Source organism: Pimephales promelas, chromosome 21, assembly GCF_988280905.1.
Source record: "Pimephales promelas chromosome 21, fPimPro1.hap1.1, whole genome shotgun sequence".
Taxonomy (NCBI): Eukaryota; Metazoa; Chordata; class Actinopteri; order Cypriniformes; family Leuciscidae; genus Pimephales; species Pimephales promelas.
This window is the reverse complement of record NC_142789.1, coordinates 5,041,834-5,062,765: the sequence shown is the minus strand read 5'-3', so window position 1 is coordinate 5,062,765 and position 20,932 is coordinate 5,041,834.

Below are 20,932 nucleotides of genomic sequence, written 5' to 3'. Positions count from 1 at the left end.
TATTTTCAAGATTTATTATCACAACATATTTTTTTTTGTGAAATCAACTTTATAATAATTTATTTAGTTTAGATAACTTATTATTTTGAGTTTCTGATTGTTAAATTAATCTACTTCATTGTATGAACTCACTTTGTCCAGTTCAGTCAACTTAAAATTTTAAGGCAACCCAGGTTACTTACTTTTTTAAGTTAAACCAACAATATTTCTTTACAGTGTAAAAAATATAAAATATTTTCCTCAGATATCAATGGACTAATTGAGCTTATAAGATTATTAACAGCAGATATCCCCTCCAGACATCACCGTTACCCCTCCAGACCTCGATATAACAACATCTTTGTCGCCATCCTTAGTTGTAAGTCACCAGTTTTTCAAGCAGATATTTCTACTTGATTTGGCTCATTAAAAATGTGTTTTGTTGGCTAAAATGACTGTTTTTAGGCTTATTCAGTTAATAATAATATTTTTAACTTGAATAAAACCATTCATAATATTAAAACAATACTTGATTTAATGAATTTGCCAGCAAGAAAAGTCTGTAATCAACAATTAAGCCGGATTGGGCCAACTGATAAAAGGCATCAGGAATTAACTATCAAGGAAACAATGATTCATTGCATTTGTCCTGTTCTCATCCAGTCATACACGATATACGTTTGGGAAGTTTGCGAGGAGAGACAACATTACTTCTTTCATCCATTGAGGCGTAGAAAGCAAGGCTTGAGATGTCACATCTCCTTATGTGTGACCCCGGGCCCCAGCATGTGTGCGGTGTTCATTGGTAGGGCAGTCAGGTAGGCTTGCATGAGTCCTGCAGAAGAGGCTCAGCGCTGGGTTTCCGCTTGGCCTGAAAGACTGGGACAGACTGGCGTGTCTGTTGCTGGGTGATCAACAAGGTGGTCTGGGGCCAGTTCAATAGAGAGAGAGACAGAAAAAAAACTGGGAATGGGCACAAAACAAACAGATACCTCTTCCCACAATGCAGGAATAGTAATGGGAATATGAATGCGATGGTTAACTTGTTTTAAAGATGTTTTTCTTTTGACTTTGGGATGTTATGTCCACCACAAAAGTGGCATGCAGTGTGATTTCTTCTTTTAATAATATCAGTGTTACTTTTAAAAGTAATGTGTTACATTATTGTGCTACCTCCTAAAAAATAAATAATAAATAATTGTGTTACATGGAACTTATGGAAAGTAATGCAGTGCGTTACTTTTTTCACCTGGGCTGGGATTGCTTGCTTGCTTTTAACCAGTGTTGTAGTCGAGACCACCTCACTCGAGTCCAAGTCGAGACCGAGACCAGAGAGAGCCGAGTCCGAGTCAAGACCGAGTCCATAGAGAGTCGAGTCCGAGTCCGAGACCAGAGACGGTCGAGTCCGAGTCGAGACCGAGACCAGTGAGGGTTGATTACCTAATTTACTTTTATTTACTTAGAGAAGTCCTTTTTTTATTTTACTGAATTTACTTAGAGTTTAAAAAATATGATCAGTTTAGGGTAAAAAGGCCACATAGTAGGTGGTGTTAAAAGTAATTTTATTACAATTTGTTGCGCACTAGAAAATCACCAATCACTGGGCGTGTCAATCAATTTAAAGAAATATTTTATTAACATAAATTAATAATCATGAAAAATATTTTGAATTGAACTCGAGTGGACTCGGGAATAATTCCGAGTCCTAAAAAAAAAATGTTCGAGTACGAGTCAATTCCGAGTCCAAATGCACACGAGTCCATGACAAGACCAAGACCATTAAAATATGGTCTCGAGACCGAGTCCGAGACGAGTCCAAATCTCGAGTACTACAACACTGCTTTTAACAACTAAAAATAAATACTATTATCAAAAAAATACTACTATTTTTGGCAAATATAAAGGCCTGATGGTTTCAGGAAACACACCCCTGGATCGCAGAAGAATAAGACGCAGGAGAAGAAAGTGCAACACTCTAACTTCAGAAGGTTACACAAAAAGAAACACAAGTATGTTTTATTTCAAGTCATTTTTGCTCATTAGTTTGGTTGAATTAGATTACTGAAGGTCAGCAGCAAAGACATTGGTTAATAAAGTGAGATTAAATACATAATGTATATTTGTATTATTTCACATTTAATTATTGGAGATATGCGTAATATTTGGAGCAAATGCCTGCTCACATATGAAATGTATACTAGGAAAAGTATACATATTACTGAAGAAAGTCATCTGATTAACCCCAACACTGATGGTTACGCCGATGGATGGTGTGGAAAGCTCTGCTCGTGATCCACTGACGACGTGCAAATTAAAGAACGGATCGTTTCCATAATGACCAGCACATCTACCAAGATTAACACAAGTTAGCATCTGGTTTAAGACATGCTATTGGTGGGCTGTCAATAATGGCGCAAACACCAGTAAATTGACTAGCGCAAACTATAGCAAATCATCTTGCATTATTCATTTAAACACTCTCCTCCCATAAATTTTGTGTCTGGAAGGGAAACTCCTACAAATGCATAGCCAGACAGCAACATAGTTTACGCCCAGATCCGAGTCACATGTGGATTCCACGCGTACCAGGATGTGGGCCGGATCTGGGTCGACGCTATGTTGTTGTCTGGGTATCCAATAAGGTCAATTGCAAAAATAACTGTGCCCAAGCGTTTTCAGCGCTATTTCACTGCATGTCTTTAGTAAATCCTGACAGTATCCTGCATGTCGCGAGCCGTTAGTAAATCTGGCCTTTGGTGTGACAAAACCATTAATGGAGCATTTAATCTTTATTGAAAGTGGATCATATATTTAGTCGAAATGTAAAAGATTTTTTGAATTTGGTGAACTCTTGACCGAGAAAAGACTGAAGGGTGCATTTGTATGAAAGACTACAACACCCACAATGCACCACATCTCAGCAAGCCACACCCACTAATCCGGAACTGCGCGCACATCAGAGAAAGAGCAGCAGACTTTTAAAATCTGATGGTTGATATTGATTCAGTAAGTGAAGTCCCACCCACTGATCTGTAATAGGCCTATAGGGTGAGTGGGTCCCACACCCTTGAATAATAATGAGCGAATGTTTGTAGTTTCTACACTTTTTAACGAAATATGACTTCCTGCTTATTATGACGATTTTTACATCATAATAAGCAGGAAGTAAAACACTTAAATCCTTATTTCTCCCATCTCAGGGGAAAATAAGGGAAAAAAACAATGACCATTCAAAAATATGACTGGGTTTCTAAAGATACAAAGCTAAATGCAAATGGGTGAAGTGTCCCTTTAAGAATTTAGGAAAAAAGTTAGCCTAAACATTACAAACTGTGATTGCAGCCATTATTACGCCGTTATTACGCCACCAGAATAGGTTCTTGTTCTGGAACCAGAGCCTGTTCTGGGTTTGGTCTGGCCTTTGTTCAGGACAAGATTGTCCAAACCAGAATTTTAAACCACAGCTACACTCATGAAACCCAGCTGTACATGGTATTATTGGTATCTCATGTAATCTGCACGATCTGGATGAAAAAACACCATCTCCAGTCTCAATCTATCAAGGATGGCTTCTCGTCTTCCCAGAAATTCCACCAACATTGCGTTCATAACGCCATCCAGGGGTGCGTTTCCCGAAAGCATCGTAACTATAGTCGCAAGTTCCATCATTATCAGCAGTTCAACAAGTCGGTGCTTCCCGAAACCATCATTCTAACGAACATTCGCAAACAGCATGGCAGAGTTTGACAAATCTAGATCTCGAGCTGTGGTTAGAAGCAGAGTTTTCAGTTTGCATGACATGTGGGCTAAATAAATCCTGATCTTGAGCAAAATAAGCAAGCTGACATTCAGTGCAATCTATATCTTTTATTTAGAACACATACTAATGTCATTTACGTCTTTGAATTTGTCAAGAGATTTATGTGTGAACGAGCTCTAGAGTGTAAGAACGAGTCTTATGATCGAATCTGGAAATTAAGCAAAATAACTGAGAAAAATGATAAATAGTCATCAGATGCACGTCTGTAATTTATAGCAAACCATCTCACATTAATTCAACCTCAGTTTCATTAAAAGTAGTTATTACTCCAACACCTGCCAATTTGCTAAGGTTTCGTGAAACAGTCGTGAATAGCAAGATGATTTCTTCAGCGATGCATCGCACTAGTTAAGCAGCGAGTTACAGCGTTAAATGGGAAACACACACCCCTGATTGGTAATTGTCTAATTTCTTATGGATTTCGTTTCATTTTTTTTTTTCTGAGCTGATTAATTTAGACCTTATTACCCTACAGCACCCATGGATTATTTCATTGCATCCTGCTGTATTTATCATATAAAGTGTCTTATTAATTTAATTCTCAAATCTCATGCCACAAAGGGAGAGAAGGAGGTTAATCCAAGGATGTTTGGTATCTTTGTCCTGCTTTTGTATGTGATTTGTAAATTACCACCTTCTTGGGGGAGGCCAAAGGCAATGACAAATCTGTTTTTTTTTTTTTTTAATAATTTCGTTCATGTTTTTTGTCAGTCAGTCTGCCATGCTCCAATAACAAGCTGTTTTTCACAGAATGCACGTGCACATTTGATTGGTCGACACAGAGCTTCCCTTGAGTGAGTCTTGTCTGGTTGCTCTGTTTGGGGTAATGGAGGTGGGCAGAAATAAATTCAGCAGTCAAGCCGAATATCAGGAGTTAATGAGTTTTCCAGATCCTCCCCGCATCCCCTGCCCTCACAGCATGATAGAGGGAAACAGACACAGCAGGCGGTGACAACGTTGCTATTTCCTGCTAGTTTTTAAAGAATTTATATATATATATATATATTGTAATATTAATATAATTTACCCAAAGTATTACGTCTTATAATGGCTAAACTTTAGTTGTATAAAATAATAACAATAAATAAATAAATAGAAATAATAAAAACAATGAATAAAATAAAATAAAATAAAAACAATAATAATAAAAAAATAAAAATTATAATAAATAATAATAAAAAAATAATAATAAAATAACAATAAAAAAGTAAAGTAAAATAAAATAATAATCTAAAATAAAATAATAAAATAAAATATTTGTGGATAGGTTGCTAGGAAACAGACTCCACTTCAGTGTTGTGATATCTATGGCCTCCTGTGGATGGACTCCACTGCAGCTGCTCAAATAGGTTCATTACGTTTTATAGAATCCCACTAAATGCCTAGATTAGAGCTCAGAGGTTAATACACATTCAGATAAGCCTTTGAAACACTTGCTCTTTCTTCAGAAGTGCATTGACATATGTGCGTTTTTGTCTTTCTTCAATTTGCAATTAATCGTCTTGAAGAAATGCATTAATTTCCTTTTGTTATACTGATGTAATGACCACGAGAGATCTGTCGATCTTTAAATATCATCCTTTTATGCCAGTTTGGAAATGTGTAAGACTGCTTTTGTTGTCTTGACAAAGCCAATGCACTGATATTGTTTTTAAGCTTATTCTGAGAACAAAATTACTTAAATTTCCCCTCTAGATTTCAAGCTAATTTTTTACAGTAATAATAATATGACAATATTTGCAATGCAAAAGTAGGTCTGAGTTGAAACCTTTAGACAATTCAGAAGTTGTCCAGATACAGCTCAGATCCGTTGGCTAGAGGTGTCCACATAATCTTTTGTGCAACCATTTTAGGTCACTGCCTCTGTGAGGAAGCTTCTTTTTTTTTTGCGGTTACACCATCCATTGACCATCAGCATTATCATCAGCTCCGGCAAGTGACTGAGCACTCAGGCAAAGACAAACAGCCAGAGGCGTCTGACTGGCGGATCTCCAGAGAACAGCACAGTCTTTAGGCTCTCTTTAACCTATACAGAACCTGGAAGGTTTCCTTGGGACTAGGTTTCCTTGAATAACCGAGTAAAAGAAGATTGTCACTAGCTGTTCCCATCCAAAACTGAGAGTTTAAATTACGTACAAAATTGAAATATTGCATGAAAGATTTGCGAACAAAGCTCTGCTTCCATCCCATGTGTTTAAGAGAAAACTATCGTCACTTCCTGAGAAATTGGCTCAAAATATCAGTACTAAAAATGCACGTTTCTAAAATGTGGCTCTTGATCTCCCTCCATCATAAACGAGTGTGTCTCAGAGTGTCAGACGAAACACAGTAAACGCTGTCGTGTTCTCTGGCATTCTGATGCTGGTGTTCGGGAACACACTTGTGTGGGAGACGCTTCTGGAGGGAATTAAACCCAATTGGCTGTGGCTGTGATGCCATTGGTCCACTGGTTACTCCAGTAATCAAGTCAAATCAAGTCTCCTTCAGATTGTTTCAGAGGAGCTTTAAAGAGATAATACACAGCAAATTCTGGTTTTTGGAATAAACTCCCTGTTAGTTAAAATCAACTCAATCTGAGTGTACATGTGAGACCATCAATTAGACTCCAACGCAGAGTTAAAATAACTCTGCTCTTGGAGTTGAATTTTTAACACTTTTCTCAGAGTTAAAATGGAGTTAAAATACTAATCCTACAGAGAGTAAATGTAACTCTAAAATTAATTATATGAACTCATTACCAGTGTTACCAGTTTAGTTTAACACTTCTTAGAGTTAACATTTATTTAACACAATATAATGTTTTGTGTGGAAATTACTACACTGGACACCATACTCTTGATTTACGGCCTTTATTTGAGCAAATCCATTTGGTTCAGACTTGAGGAGGAGTAACCTTCAACCGCTTGCTGCAGGACAGTCTTCTGAAGATCACAAAACCAACAGCATGAGGCATAATATAAGCTAGCACCATTCATTGAGAATGCAAAAATATATAAGCTGAAAATCACGCACATCGTGGGTCACCACTAATACGTAGCCAAACGTTACATAGCTGTTACAATTCAAATCATTGCAGGCCCACACAGCACAGCACAACTATATCTTATTATCCAGGGTAACGTTAGACACTGTAATTTTATGCCTGTAATGCATTGATGCTTCAATTTCACAGCAAAACACTCATTTTCAGAAACACGGTGAATGGAAAGACGGTTAGCTAATGTTAACTCGTTTACATCGACAAAAAACCCACGCAAATAGCCATTTCAAAATTTGAAACAAGTAAGTTAAACATACGTTCAACAGCAAGTTTTTCATGGTCGTTGACGTTAGTAAATAGTAGGGTTGGGTATCGTTTGAATTTGAACGATTCTGATTCCGATTCCTTGTTTCGATTCCGGTTCCTAACGATTCTCAATTCCGATTCTTTTAAGAGGCAGGGTCAAAAAAGTTTAGCTAACCTTGCTAACCAACGGTCTTTCGGAAGGAAATAATCCTTTCTGAAGGAAATACTCCTTCTGTCACAAATTTTGCATTTTGCCGAGATTTCGTTATTTTTAGAAAAGTGAAGCCACACTTTGGACCGCCGACGTATGCTACTCATGTTCGACTCGCGCGGTTATGCCAACACTTCCGGTAGACGCTTCTTCGTTGGTGTTCAGCAGTTTCTTCTTCCGCTCGGCGGACTGTGAATATCGAAACTAGGAATCGAAATTTTAACTTTTGAACGATTCCGGGAAAAACGAAAAGTTAGTCCCGGTTCCAATCGATACTCGATTCTCGATACCCAACCCTAGTAAACAGTAACTAGCCTGTAACGTAACAGCTACGCGATGACCAAACGTGTTTGTCAGAAAATATATTTTTTAAATAGTTTTATATAAGTTACACTTTTACCTACCTCACGACGAAGCATAAGTCCATTATTCCTTTGTGCAGCGGCAGGGTCGTGTCGTGGCGCACTTCTCAAAAATAACTCCAGGTGTAGTGTTAAAACACGCTCCTGATGAATGAACTCCAAAATACAACACAGCCGGGGAGTATCCAATAACACAAACCGTAGTCAGAGTTAAAAAAAAATAACTCCAAAAAATTAACTCTTTCACACTTTTTTGCCTAACTCATGATTTTTCAACTCTTGAAATTTGCTGTGTAGGAATTAATGCAACAAAGATTACTTTGGCTGGACCAACTAGATCTAACTGGAATTCGTACGAATTTTACGAAGTGGCTAATTCGTAACAATTCATACGACCTCACTCGTACAAATTAGTAGGATTTTGCTAAATCGTACATATTTTACGAATTGGCCAATTCGTATGAATTCGTACGAATGACCTACCACTGACCCCGCCCCTAAACCTAACCATCACGTGGGTTTAGACAAATCGTATGAATTCGTACGAGTGAGGTCGTCCACAATGCTCTGACAAAGACCGAAAAACAAAGAGACAGGGTGAAAACAGAGAGACTAAATAGTGATCGCTGATCATTTGCAACTGGTGCGCTGATAGACGCAACGGCAATGATCAGCAACGCCGCCCACACGTAACACACACACGACAAAAACAGAGACAGTGAATTCATGTACCGTGACAAATTCTTATCACTCAACTGAAGAATTTGGGCATTCACAGCACCGTTTTAATTAGGTTTCAATCTTTTTTAACTAATAGAACATTCTCTGTATGCTTTGGAAATTGCACTTCCTCCGTTGTACATCTTTCCTGTGGGGTACCACAGGGATCTATTCTAGCTCCGATATTATCCTCTTCATATCTGTTACTATTGGGTTCTATCTTTTCTAAACATGGAGTATCATTTTATTCATATGCCGACGATACCCAATTGTATTTTGGACGATTAAAAGCTCTTTGGACGTCCTGTGATCAGCATGACTCGGGTATCATGATGAGTTAAATCCTCATGTTGCTTCATCTGCAAAAAATCTAGGTTTCCTGTTTGACTCAGGCCTTACGTTTGATCAACCAATTGATTCTGTCATTACATCCTGCTTTTTTCTTTTAAGGCGTCTTGCAACAGTCAAATCTTTTCTCTCTCTGACGAATTTTGAAATAGTCATTACTATTGTAATTCACTTGGAGCTAAACAATTATCCATCGGGCGCCTTAAACTAGTACAAAATGCTGCTGCCAGACTGTTGACTGGTAATCGAAAGTTCGGATTTTAACTTCTCTGAATTGGATACCAGTCAAAGAGAGAATTGAGTTAAAAATTTTAGTCTTTGTTTTTAAATCATTACACGGCCTAGCACCTGGGTCAGTGTTGTAGTACTCGAGACTCGGACTCGGTCTCGAGACCATATTTCAATGGTCTTGGTCTTGTCATGGACTCGTGTCCATTTGGACTCGGAATTGACTCGTACTCGAACATTTTTTTTTTTTAGGACTCGGAATTATTCCAGAGTCCACTCGAGTTCAATTAAAAATATTTTTCATGATTATTAATGTATGTTAATAAAATATTTCTTTAAATTGATTGACACGCCCAGTGATTGGTGATTTTCTAGTGCGCAACTGCGCGTGACAAATTGTAATAAAATTACTTTTAACACCACCTACTATGTGGCCTTTTTACCCTAAACTGATCATATTTTTTAAACTCTAAGTAAATTCAGTAAAAAAAAAAAAAAAGGATTTCTCTAAGTAAATAAAAGTAAATTAGGTAATCAACCCTCACTGGTCTCAGTCTCGACTCGGACTCGACCGTCTCTGGTCTCGGACTCGACTCTCTATGGACTCGGTCTTGACTTGGACTCGGCTCTCTCTGGTCTCGGTGTCGACTCGGACTCGAGTGAGGTGGTCTCGACTACAACCCTGACCTGGGTACTTACACTACCACAATCCACCCAGGTAACTTAGGTCCATTAACCTTGGATTGCTCTCTGTGCGTAGATCGAGACTGAAACATCGAGGTGACCGAGCTTTTGCAGTAGCAGCCCCCAAATTATGGAAAAATCTACCACTATCAATAAGAACAGTTTCGTCATTTGCTACTTTCAAATTAAAGCTTAAAAACGCTTTCTAAACGTTGATTCTTAATGCACTTTCTTAACCTTCAATTGCATTATATTTAATGTATTATTTATTCTATCACTTGTAACTGTATTGATTAATTTTATTATATTGTATAATCCTTTTACTGATTAATCTGTCCTGTTTAGCACTTTGGTCAACCATGGGTTGTTTTTAAATGTGCTCTACAAATAAATAATGAATGGGAAAAAAAATGAATGAGTTAACCCTTTCATGCATGAATTATGATAACCTCAGTCAGGATTTTTTTCCTTTGTGTTTTTAATACCCTTAGGGCATGAAAAACAAGATTTGATTTGATTTTTTTTTTTTAACAATTTTTTCAAAGAGATTTTCAGATGTCCGCTTGAGTGGACAGCATGCATTTATAGTTTAATCTGAAGAGATACTGTATTAAACATAATACAATAATCAAACAGATAAATTATGTGTATTTAACAAACTAATCAATACAATTACATCAAATCATGTGAAAACTATAAAATATATGAAAAAATAAATATAAATCTGAAATAGTGCAAAGGCAATTGACCTGCATACAAGTTGCACTTCGTGTATCTTGGATATCAGAACATGATGATGTGATTCCATCAGAAATGTCTACAGCCTGTCAATGTACAATTGTGGAAACACTCAGATGCTCCCTCCAGTGTGCCAGAGTATGTCAATTTACCCTTATTAGCTGATAATTCTGATTATGTTAGAGATGGACACATTTCTAGCATAGCCCCTCTTCTGAGAAAACCTAGTGAAACATTTTTTTAAATCTCATCTGAAATGAGCAGTGTTGGGCCAGGCATAACGCATTCAGATTATTTGGTTGATGTTACAAATAAAGTAATGTGTTAGAAGTAACATGCATTACATAATCAGATTTGTTTTAATGTTTCGAGTAAAGTAATGTATTACAAGTAATATGCATTACCTACTCAGATTACTTTTTGATCTAACAATTAATTACAAGTAATGTGCATTACCTAATCAGATTACATTTTGTTGTTACGAATAAAGAAACGCATTACAAGTAACATGAATTACATAATCAGATTACTTTTTGATCTAACAAGTAATGCACTACAAGTAACATGCATTATTTAATCAGATTACTTTTTGATCTAACAATGCATTACAAGTAACATGCATTACATAATCAGATTAATTTTGATCTAACAAGTAATGCATTACAAGTAACATGCATTGCGTAATCAGATTACTTTTTGATGTTATGAGTAAAGAAACATAGGTAAACAGATATTTTTTGATCTAAGAAGTAATGCATTATGTAATTAGATTACTTTTTTGATGAAATGAGTAAAGTAATGCATTACAAGTCACAAATTATGTAATTACATAACTTTTTTAGACGTCAATGAAAATTACATTCTAATAATACAACTACATTTATTTACAGTCAAAAAAAGTTACTGCAGATTAAGTATTTTCAAAAACAATATTCACAGTATAAGTATAAATTGTAGCTAAAATATAGCCATTGATGCATGAGGTCCACTATAGTGGATGGGTGATTTATCAGATTTTTCTCCCAATCTAAAATCAAAACTTGGAAAATTTTACTGTGATATGACTCATTAGATACTGCTTGATGCTGCAATATTTTTTTTACCCACAAGAGTGTCCTAGGATAGAAGGAATGGGTGGATATTCCGGAGCACCTTGGCATGTCTGACTGGCCATTGGCCATCTTGGTTTTGAGGGGAAAAAAAAATCAAAACTCAATGGCTTATAACTTTGTTGCAATGCATAGGATGATGCACCAAGGTCAACTGAAGAGATTGATGTGCAACTTTCCCATCAAAACCCTTGCAAATTCAAGAAAATGCTTTTTAAATAGCTGTCCACTGTAGTGACCACTATGCATGAAAGGGTTAATGCACATGTCTTCTTATTGGAAAAATAAATATCTGCCTCAATTGATGTTTTATGCATTTTGACATCCCAAAATTCCCCTAAAAATAAGTGGATGGAAACCTAGTTAGTGATATATTTTCAAATCACTAGTAAAATCAAATATTGTGTAACAAACATGGGTGTATGGGTGCCAAGAGAAGAGGTTATATGTTAGGAAAATGCACATTTGTAATATAATGAAATGTTCAATGTAGTCTAATTGAGGTAATTCCACAGTTGGTTAAATTTCCACATTAAACTATAATTGCATTTGCGTTGTAAACAGTAAGGAATTCCCCAGGGTTCAGTGCTGGGACCACTTTTATTTACGTAATATGTAGATTTAGTATATTTGAGATATAATGTCCTAACTTTGCTCTGCATGTTCAATGTAAGTTCATCAAGCTTGTTCTGATAGTGTCACGACACAGAAGGGAACAGACGGTGGTAAATAGAGTTTATTTACAGAGCGTGAGCAAAACAGAACACGACAGGTGAAGGAAGGTATGCTGACACGTGGAACTTAGCTGACTATAACACAACTGGAGATGAGGTTGAGGATTATTTAGGTTGAGGAATAGATACACAGGGAGACATAAAAGATCCAAAGACAGCTGACTTCGAAGACAATGACGAGGATGAAGACGATGATCAGGTACAGGATAGCTGGGTAACGCTGGTGAGAGCATGAAGAGTCTGTGTAGCGTGTGTCGAGACCAGACAGTGAACTGAATTGAGTGCAGGCTTAATATAGCGAGGCTGACGAGGGTGAACGAGGGTGGATGATGTGAGTAACTCCGTGACAGATAGCAGGAATGTTAAAAAAAAAAAAATTCTTAAATTTTTACATTTCAAATTGATAAAATAAGTATAAAAGATATTTCACTGAAGACAATTTTCCATCAAACACAACACTGTATGCTTGTAGTGCAAATTGAGGTTGGCATACTGATTTATTTGCTAAACTAAGACTATATTATTTTCAGTTATTTTGGCATATTATTTGGCAATACTTTAACATTATATTTGAAATAAATTATAATGCACATGGCATCTAAATGCTTAGAATGTAAAATATTTAATATGAAATTTGTATTTGTAAGACTTAAAGGTGCATTGCACAAGTCTCAAGTTTGCACAAGTTTTTGCAGAACTATGCCCCCTCTGGCGACAAGCAAAACTGCAACCAGAGGCGTGCACGCTCATATACCACACGCACGCTTGCACGAGCTGTTCATAACCAAAGGTGCAGGCTGCACAAATCTTTTGTTAAAGTCATAATATCTTCAGACGTAATGAAGTCGTTTTAAATATATGAACGGAAAGGCATTTGAGTATATTACACAGTTTATGTGTAAGGGGAAAACGTTGGTAGTAGAAAACTTCGGGTTTTGTTTCCATCTATCTCAATGTTGAACTGTTTTATGTGCTTACTGTATCTACTGATTGCATTATTATGGACGCACGTTCATGAACAATATAAGTTATTACTTTGTATAGGATCCCATTTGAGCCCTAGAGCAGACCGGAGATCTCTCCATTTGTTGAAAGCCTTCCCGATGTCGACTCTCGTCTTATTGCGACGCCTGACACTAGACAAAAGTTTTCTTTTCTTTGTCTTACATGGAGTGTGCGTTGGGGTTTGGAATGAACTACAAGCCGGTCACTTTGAATCCATCTTTTACTTTTGTCGAAAGTTGACTAAAGTTTTGTCGCTCGAGTTGTCTTCACTGATACCGAAAATGGCGGCGAATACACAAACCTGCCAGACATAGCCAGTCTAAAATTCCACCCAGTCTAAAATTCCACCCCGAATCCCTGTTATTTATTTTACTGTACAGGATTATAGAGGCAATCGCAGTGATCAGAGAGGGGCTCATTCAGCCCATCAGGCGATTGTTTAAGCATATATGGGTCATATATGAAAAAGGGGTATTTTTAACACCTTCAAATTAAAGCACCTTCAATGTGTGAATGTTTCAGTTTAATCAAGAAGAACTAAAACCAGAAGAACAACAACACAAATACACTGCTAATGGACACCTTGAGTATGGATTGTAGGACATGCATTAAAACTAAGATAAATCTCATTCAAATTCTTGCACAAAAGAGCATCCTTTCACTTATACGTCCCTTGTGTCGTCTTGTTGAAGGGTCTGTCCTCACAAGACCCTTTCCACTCGTAAATTGCCCTGGGGCTTTTACATTGGGCTTGTTTGCTGCGGTCCGAGCCCGAGCGCTTTTGTTCCCGGTGCCCCCACAGCGTTGGTCTGGTTTTACACTCAACAAGATTCTATCGAACGCTGGTGCGTTTGTGTGCATATTATGCCATTGCAAACATGCACGGGGCATGATAATACACTGCAGGCTCACTCTCGTTCGTATCCAATTTAAATCATCAACAATATCATCCCTTACACGTTTGTTTAACCGAATACCGAATCACAATAAGCTAAAACGCATGTGCAGGTCACTTTACCTCCTGAACAAGTGCGCACCCGACTCTCACCCGGCTTTCACATTCGCTCGAACCTCAGCACGGTTCACCAGGTAGTCTCAGGTTCGGTACAACAGTGCGCACCCGGGTCTACATGACAGTGTTCCCATTAGAGATTTTTCATGGGAACCGTCCCGAACTAAACTGCCAGTGTGAAAACCAGAGGACGACGTGTTGCAGAAACAATAACTTTACAGACATTTGAAAAAAACAAACAAACAAATACACATTTTAGCCTTCACCACAAGTCACATCATCTTGAACTGTATAGCTACGTCTGCAACACTCATCTTCCCATTGCCAAATAATTATTGCTTCAGTTTCAATCTCTAATATTCTGTTGATTTCCATGTCATTTTGTAATGTTCAGCGTCATGGGCAGGTGTTTGGTGTTTTCAGTTATTTCCACTTGGTCTGATTAATTGGCGATGTAATGATCCAACCCGACCCTGCTTCACAGATCAACGCCACAGAGAGTGATCCAAATGAACCAAAGACATGCATGAGGAGAATTTGCTACAGTTAATCTGTAATACTGTTAGTTTGTAGTGTGTTAGCATGCATAATGCATGTTTCAAATAGCCTACGTATAATTAAATATGGTGCATTTGACAATTTTTTTCTGAGATATTACTTGGAATTAAATGTGTAGAGGTCACTAAACGACTAATTTGTTTTATTACAAATCATGCTGTGTTGTAGAGAACCTATTGTATTTTTCAAGATATTAAGATTAAAATTGATCAGTGTCATGTCACAAGGACATAATTAACAGAATACAGACATATGCAGTACTGCAATTAAGCTCTTTTTTCAAGCACAGGTGTCGGCAATCTGTTCTTCACTTTCCTCCACTCATCCTGCTTTCAGCCCATTCATCGCTATGGAAACGGACTGGATGGATTGCTCGACTGCTCAGTGATTGGTATGACGCCACAAATGACAGTGCAAGATCATGAAAGGGACTAGCAAGTTAACAAAGGGAGTGAAAGAAAAACAAAAACATCTACATATTGTGTTTTATTGTTCTAACCAAATCATTTGTTAACTAAAATCAACGAGAGATTTTGAGACTTTTAGTGCAACAAAGTTTTAATTTAAACCCTTTAAACCCAAAGTTTTACATAACCCTTCAAAATTAGAGAACACTTAAAATTACCACAATTGACTGCCTTGATTTCTGCCAGGTCAATTACAGGTCTGTGTCGTTGATTGATAAGCTTTGGCAGAGGCAATTGAAGATCCCAGTGTAACAATCTATCCTTGCAGGAACTAGCACGGCCAGCTGCACTAATTAGTATGGTTGTAGAACACAGAAAAACGCTATCATCACCATCCTTCAGCTGTCACAATGCACAGTATAGCCATGTGCATTTTGCTGTCACTGGTGACACTATCTCAAGATCGATAGATTTTAATTGCTTTTTGCCACTTTTTCTAATTGCCATGGGAAAGAAACTCTTGAATGCGTAATATAAGAGATACCCATGAAATGCAACCCAGAGGATGCAGATAAGGTCACTCTGGGTGTAAAGGATTAAAGAATATACAAATACATTAATGCAAAGACATTTAAATTAATGCATTCATGCATGAATTTTGATAATAATTAAAAAAAAGGAATGTCAAACTCGAGTAAAATATAAAAACTTTAATTTGATTGTTTAGAATATAAATGCTTATCTATGTATAAACACAACACGGTGTGTCTAATGGTCTGTAGACGCGTCAAGTGTGGTGTGCTGTATGCTGTGTGCATGTCACATTCAGCTTTCAGCCTCTACCGCTGGCTAGCTTATATGGAAATGGAGCCGAGTGCGTAAGTCTCCCCTGTCAGTACATCAGTAAGTAGTGCCTCCGCGTGGCGCCACACGTCAATTGAGCACCTGGTGGGCTCAGGCTGAACTGCAGGGCACTCTGAGGTGGTCTGCCTCCAGACATGCGGCATACCAGGCCCACCAGCGTATGGATAAGCCCTGATGTCCATGAACAGACCCTCAGCTGTGGGTCAAATGGTCTCACAGCCATCAGACAAAAGCCGCTTTCCGACCAAGTAGTTACAGGAACTTAATTATAGGAACTGTCCACTTCTAAACAGTTCTAAGAACTACTCTCTCCCAAACTCGGTTTTGCTGCTTGCGTTCGCACTGGCCAATTGGCCATAGGAACTGGTAGGAGGGGTAATGCAAGCACGGACAACAACACAAACCAGCATGGAGGAGGGGGCTATTGCAATGTTCCTGGTCTGCCTTGCCGGGACCTTAATAACGGATAACGAACAGCGGCGTTTAAAGATTATGCTTGAGTTCTGAACATAGAAACACAGAAGACAAAGGCTCCAGCGTAATAAGATATTAAGTAATATGATGGAAGTAGATAAAAGAGCAGAGCACAGGAGGCAAACAAAACGATGGGTAAGTTTAGCTAGCATTAGCAATTAGCTGGTTGAATGCGTTATGTTTGTCTTAATCCTTAGTTGTAATGTTTTGCAAAAACACACCGCGTATGGCAGACAGCGCGCTACAAGTTCCATGTTGACAGTGGGTATGACTTATAAGTTTAACCAATAAACGTAGACCTAGGGAAAGGAAACTAAAAAAGTCCTTGCTCTAGATTAGGTACTAAAAGAGTTATAGGAACTACGGTCTGAGGAACTTAAAAATCCCCAATTTAGTCCGGTCGGAACACGAAAAAAAAAGGGTTATAGGAACGTTAGGTTCTAGGAACTGCAAAAGTCCCTCTGGTCGGAAAGCGGCTAATGGCTCACCGCCAGGCCCACCGGTGCGTGGATAAACCCTGATGCCATGAACATACCCCAGCAATAAGCCATCAGACAATGGATCCACTGCCTTGTGGAGGATTAAAGGCTAAGGAGTAAACCCGACAGAAATCTCCATACACCCTGGAGATTCTCTATCCAGGATCTCTATACTCCATGGCCCATGCTTGCAGCGACAAAAGCAACACGGGAGGCAGCAGTTTCGAGTGATAAGTGCAGAGTGAATTGGTGTATGCTCAGGTGCTACAAGTTTTCTCCAATGGTGGGAGAGATAATAGAAATCCTACTGGTCAACTACTGGCCGTCTCAGCCAGTAAGGAGCTGACCTGCCACAGTCTGCCTGCTACATTGGGTGCTTTGAGCTAAGGGAATAGGCCGACAAGCAGACCAGGCAAAGAAAGAAAAAAATATAAACCACCAATCATGCGACTAGCAAGCTGGAATGTCAGGACTAGCTTGATGACTCTGAACATTGACATCGCTGCACTACAGGAGACCAGACTCCCTTCAAATGGCAGTATCAGGGAACAGGAGTACACTTTTCAAGACTGCGAGGCGTTGGATATGCAGTCAGAACCTCTCTGCTATTGTCAGTCGAAACGCCAGTAAAAGGTACAGCCTGTAGGACAGTCCCACAGCCACGACTGGCGTTTCGACTCCCTTCACCTTTCAACCTCCATAGGCCCAGTGAACATCCTGAGTGTCTATACTCCTACACTCAGCTCTCCAGCTGAGGCAGAATTTAATGAGGAACTCGTGACCATCATAAAAGGAATTTCCCCCACCGGGCAACTGTACATGCTTGGGCACCGGGCGGGAACTGACTGTGACTCCTGGCCCCGCAGTATTGGTCATTTGACCTCTGCATAATCAATACATTCTTCTCCACCAAGCCCAAACCACAGGGTATCCTGGTGACACCCAAGATCCCATCACTGGCATCAGCTGGACCTCATTTTCACCAGAAGAGCCTCACTAAACTGTGTTCTCCTGACACGCAGCTATCACAGCGTTGGCTGTGACATCAACCATTCACTGGTTTGCAGCAAGGTGCGCCTTCAACCGAAACGGATCCACCGACTGAAGCAGAAAGGATGCCCATGCATCAATACAGCAAGGATAACTATCCCAGATCTGTGTCAGTGATTCACTGTCTCCATCACAGAGACCCTCAGAAACAGTGCAGAAGAAAGATGGAATCACATCCGTGACGCCATCTTTAGAAAGGGAGGCAGAAACTGGATTGGTTTGAAGCAGGAATCCTGAAACTTGAGCCAGTCATCGCAGCCAAGAGAGCAGCTCTGGTCAGCTACAAAAGGGAGCCATCAGAGAAGATTCTCACGGCTCTTAGGAAAGCCAGAAATGATGCCCAACATATTGCTTGATGCTGCGCCAATGACTACTGGTTGAATCTTTGCCAGTCTATCCAAATCTTAGCTGACTGTGGTAACATTCTTTTGACGGCATGAAGAAGGGCTTCGGCCCATGGTCGTACCCCTAATGTCCTCCTCGGGAGACATTAACAGATTGGGGCAAACAGATGGAGATATTGGTGGTACATTACATGGACCTCTATGAAAGAGAAAGCATCATCGCCACCTCAGCAGTTGAGAACAACAACCTCCTGCCTGTCATGGATGAACTGGATGTACCCCCAACCACCAACGAAGGTATTTCTCCAGAGGTCATCAAGGCTGGGAAGAAGACTGTTCTTGTTCACCATTTGCATGAGCTCCCGTTACAGTGCTGGGAAGAAGGAGCAGTGCCCCAGGGTATGCATGACTCCACCATCATCACTCTTTATAAAAACAAAGGAGGCTGTAGTGACTATAACAACTACCGTAGAATATCCCTTCTCAGCATAGTCAGGAAAGCCTTTGCCCGGGCAGTACTTAACAGGTTACAGTCACTAGCAGAATGTGTATATCCTGAAGTGTGGCTTCAGAGCAGGGAGATCAACAGTTGACGTGATCTTCTCACTGAAGCAGCTACAAGAGAAATGTCATGACCAAGCATTCGATCTAGTCAGCCGGAGAGGCCTCTTCACCCTATTGCAAAGTATAGGATGCCCCCATAAGCCCCTGAGGATGATCATTTCTTTTCATGATGATATGCAAGGCATTGTCCAGTACCATGGCTCTTCCTCGGACCCATTCCCTATCAGAGGTGGAGTGAAGCACACTCTGAGGAAACTCTACAACTCATGTTTGCATTACTCTCCCAGAAACGCCTACGCTGTCTAGGCCATGTCAGTCACATGCAGGATGGTCTTATACCCAAAGATCTAATCTACAGTGAGCTTGCTATGGGGTCCAGACCAGCAGGAAGGCCTGTTCTTCGTTACAAAGATGTTTGTAAACAAGACTTGAAGGCAGGCAACGTCAATCCAGCAGTCTGGGAAGCAGACGACTGTTGTTAATGTCATCAGGTGTGGTTGGAGGAGTAATAACTTCTTCAAAATAATCTATTCGAGATGTCTGAGATGCCTCTGTGATGAACACTTGATGATTACTTTACCCTTTTTTGTTGCCTGTCATTTTGCTTTATTTGATGATTGATTCATTGCAGGTTTCCTCAAATGTCGTTCTCTGGGTTTCCCTTTTTTATGTACTTGCGCACTCCTCAAAAACAGCATTGATTGCTGAGATGGAAGAATACATAGACTGAAACATAGCCGTATTCAAATTTAATTAGTGATCAAGAATGCACCGCAAGTTAGCTTACATATTTTGCCCAAAAAGCATGATCAATTGAAGTCCATGGGCCCTACTTTAACGATCTGAAACGCAAGTGTCAAAACGCAAAGCGCAAGTAACTTTGTGGCCGGATCCCCATGTGTGTCATTTAAAGCTGCTCTATGCAGTTTTTTTTTTACCTTAAAGGAATAGCTTCAGAGTTATTGCAATGGTTATATCCCTGTTGCCTGTGAAGGGAAAAACACACTTGCAACTTTGAGCCGGCGAGCCACCGGCCGCAGTATCAGGAAGTGTCGCATGATATCAGGTCTCGTGATGTAACGAATTGCTTTACGGCAAGAAAGATTTGATAAACATCAAACAACGCGGAAAACAACGTTGAACGTCGAATACAATACAGACTGCCAACAGTTCAACAGGGCACAGCTTTTAAAGGGGCCACACCTTATTTCCACTCGTTACAGCTTCCATCCTACTGAACAGGTACCGGCACACAGGGGGAGGGGATCAGGTCGTGAGTGCAGAATGTTATTTACGACAGTACAAGTACTCCATAGCGACTCTAGGGGTCACAGTTTGACAAAAACGGAAATCTTGCAAAGTGCTGCTTTAACAACATGCTTCTAACTACAGGTCAAGAAATGAAAGCTTTAGCATAAGTTCTGCCAGGAAGACTTAATTACCGCGTCACGTGTTACCTTCAGGTTATCCAATCATGTTATTATTCTTGTGGTATAAAAGATCGGTACTTACACATGTTTGAGTTTGCAGATGCCGACGCAACAACAACCTCCACCCTCCCCACCACCACCAGGTTGGTCCCGTCTACACTTCCCGGGGGGTCGGCTGCGCCCCTGCCTTCGTCTTCAGGCAGGAAATGCTTATCCGCTACCCTCGGATTACGATCTATGGACGGGGCCTACGCCAAAGAACTCTGATAATAATTACTTGCTGGGCTGTTAATAAATGGACGCTTTGTTACATCATTTTATCTCCCGAGTCTTTCTGGTAGAACTGTATTTCCAACCAAGTAAATGGTCCGATTCTGTTTGTTGGAACTATGTTGGCAATGACAGGACTTGTGATCATAGTTGGCTAATGATGCTTGCTGCCCAAAAACAAAATCAAAATTAATAATATGCCCTCTAAAAATTACCTATTTAACAAGTGAGAAATAAAATACATTTTGATAGAAAT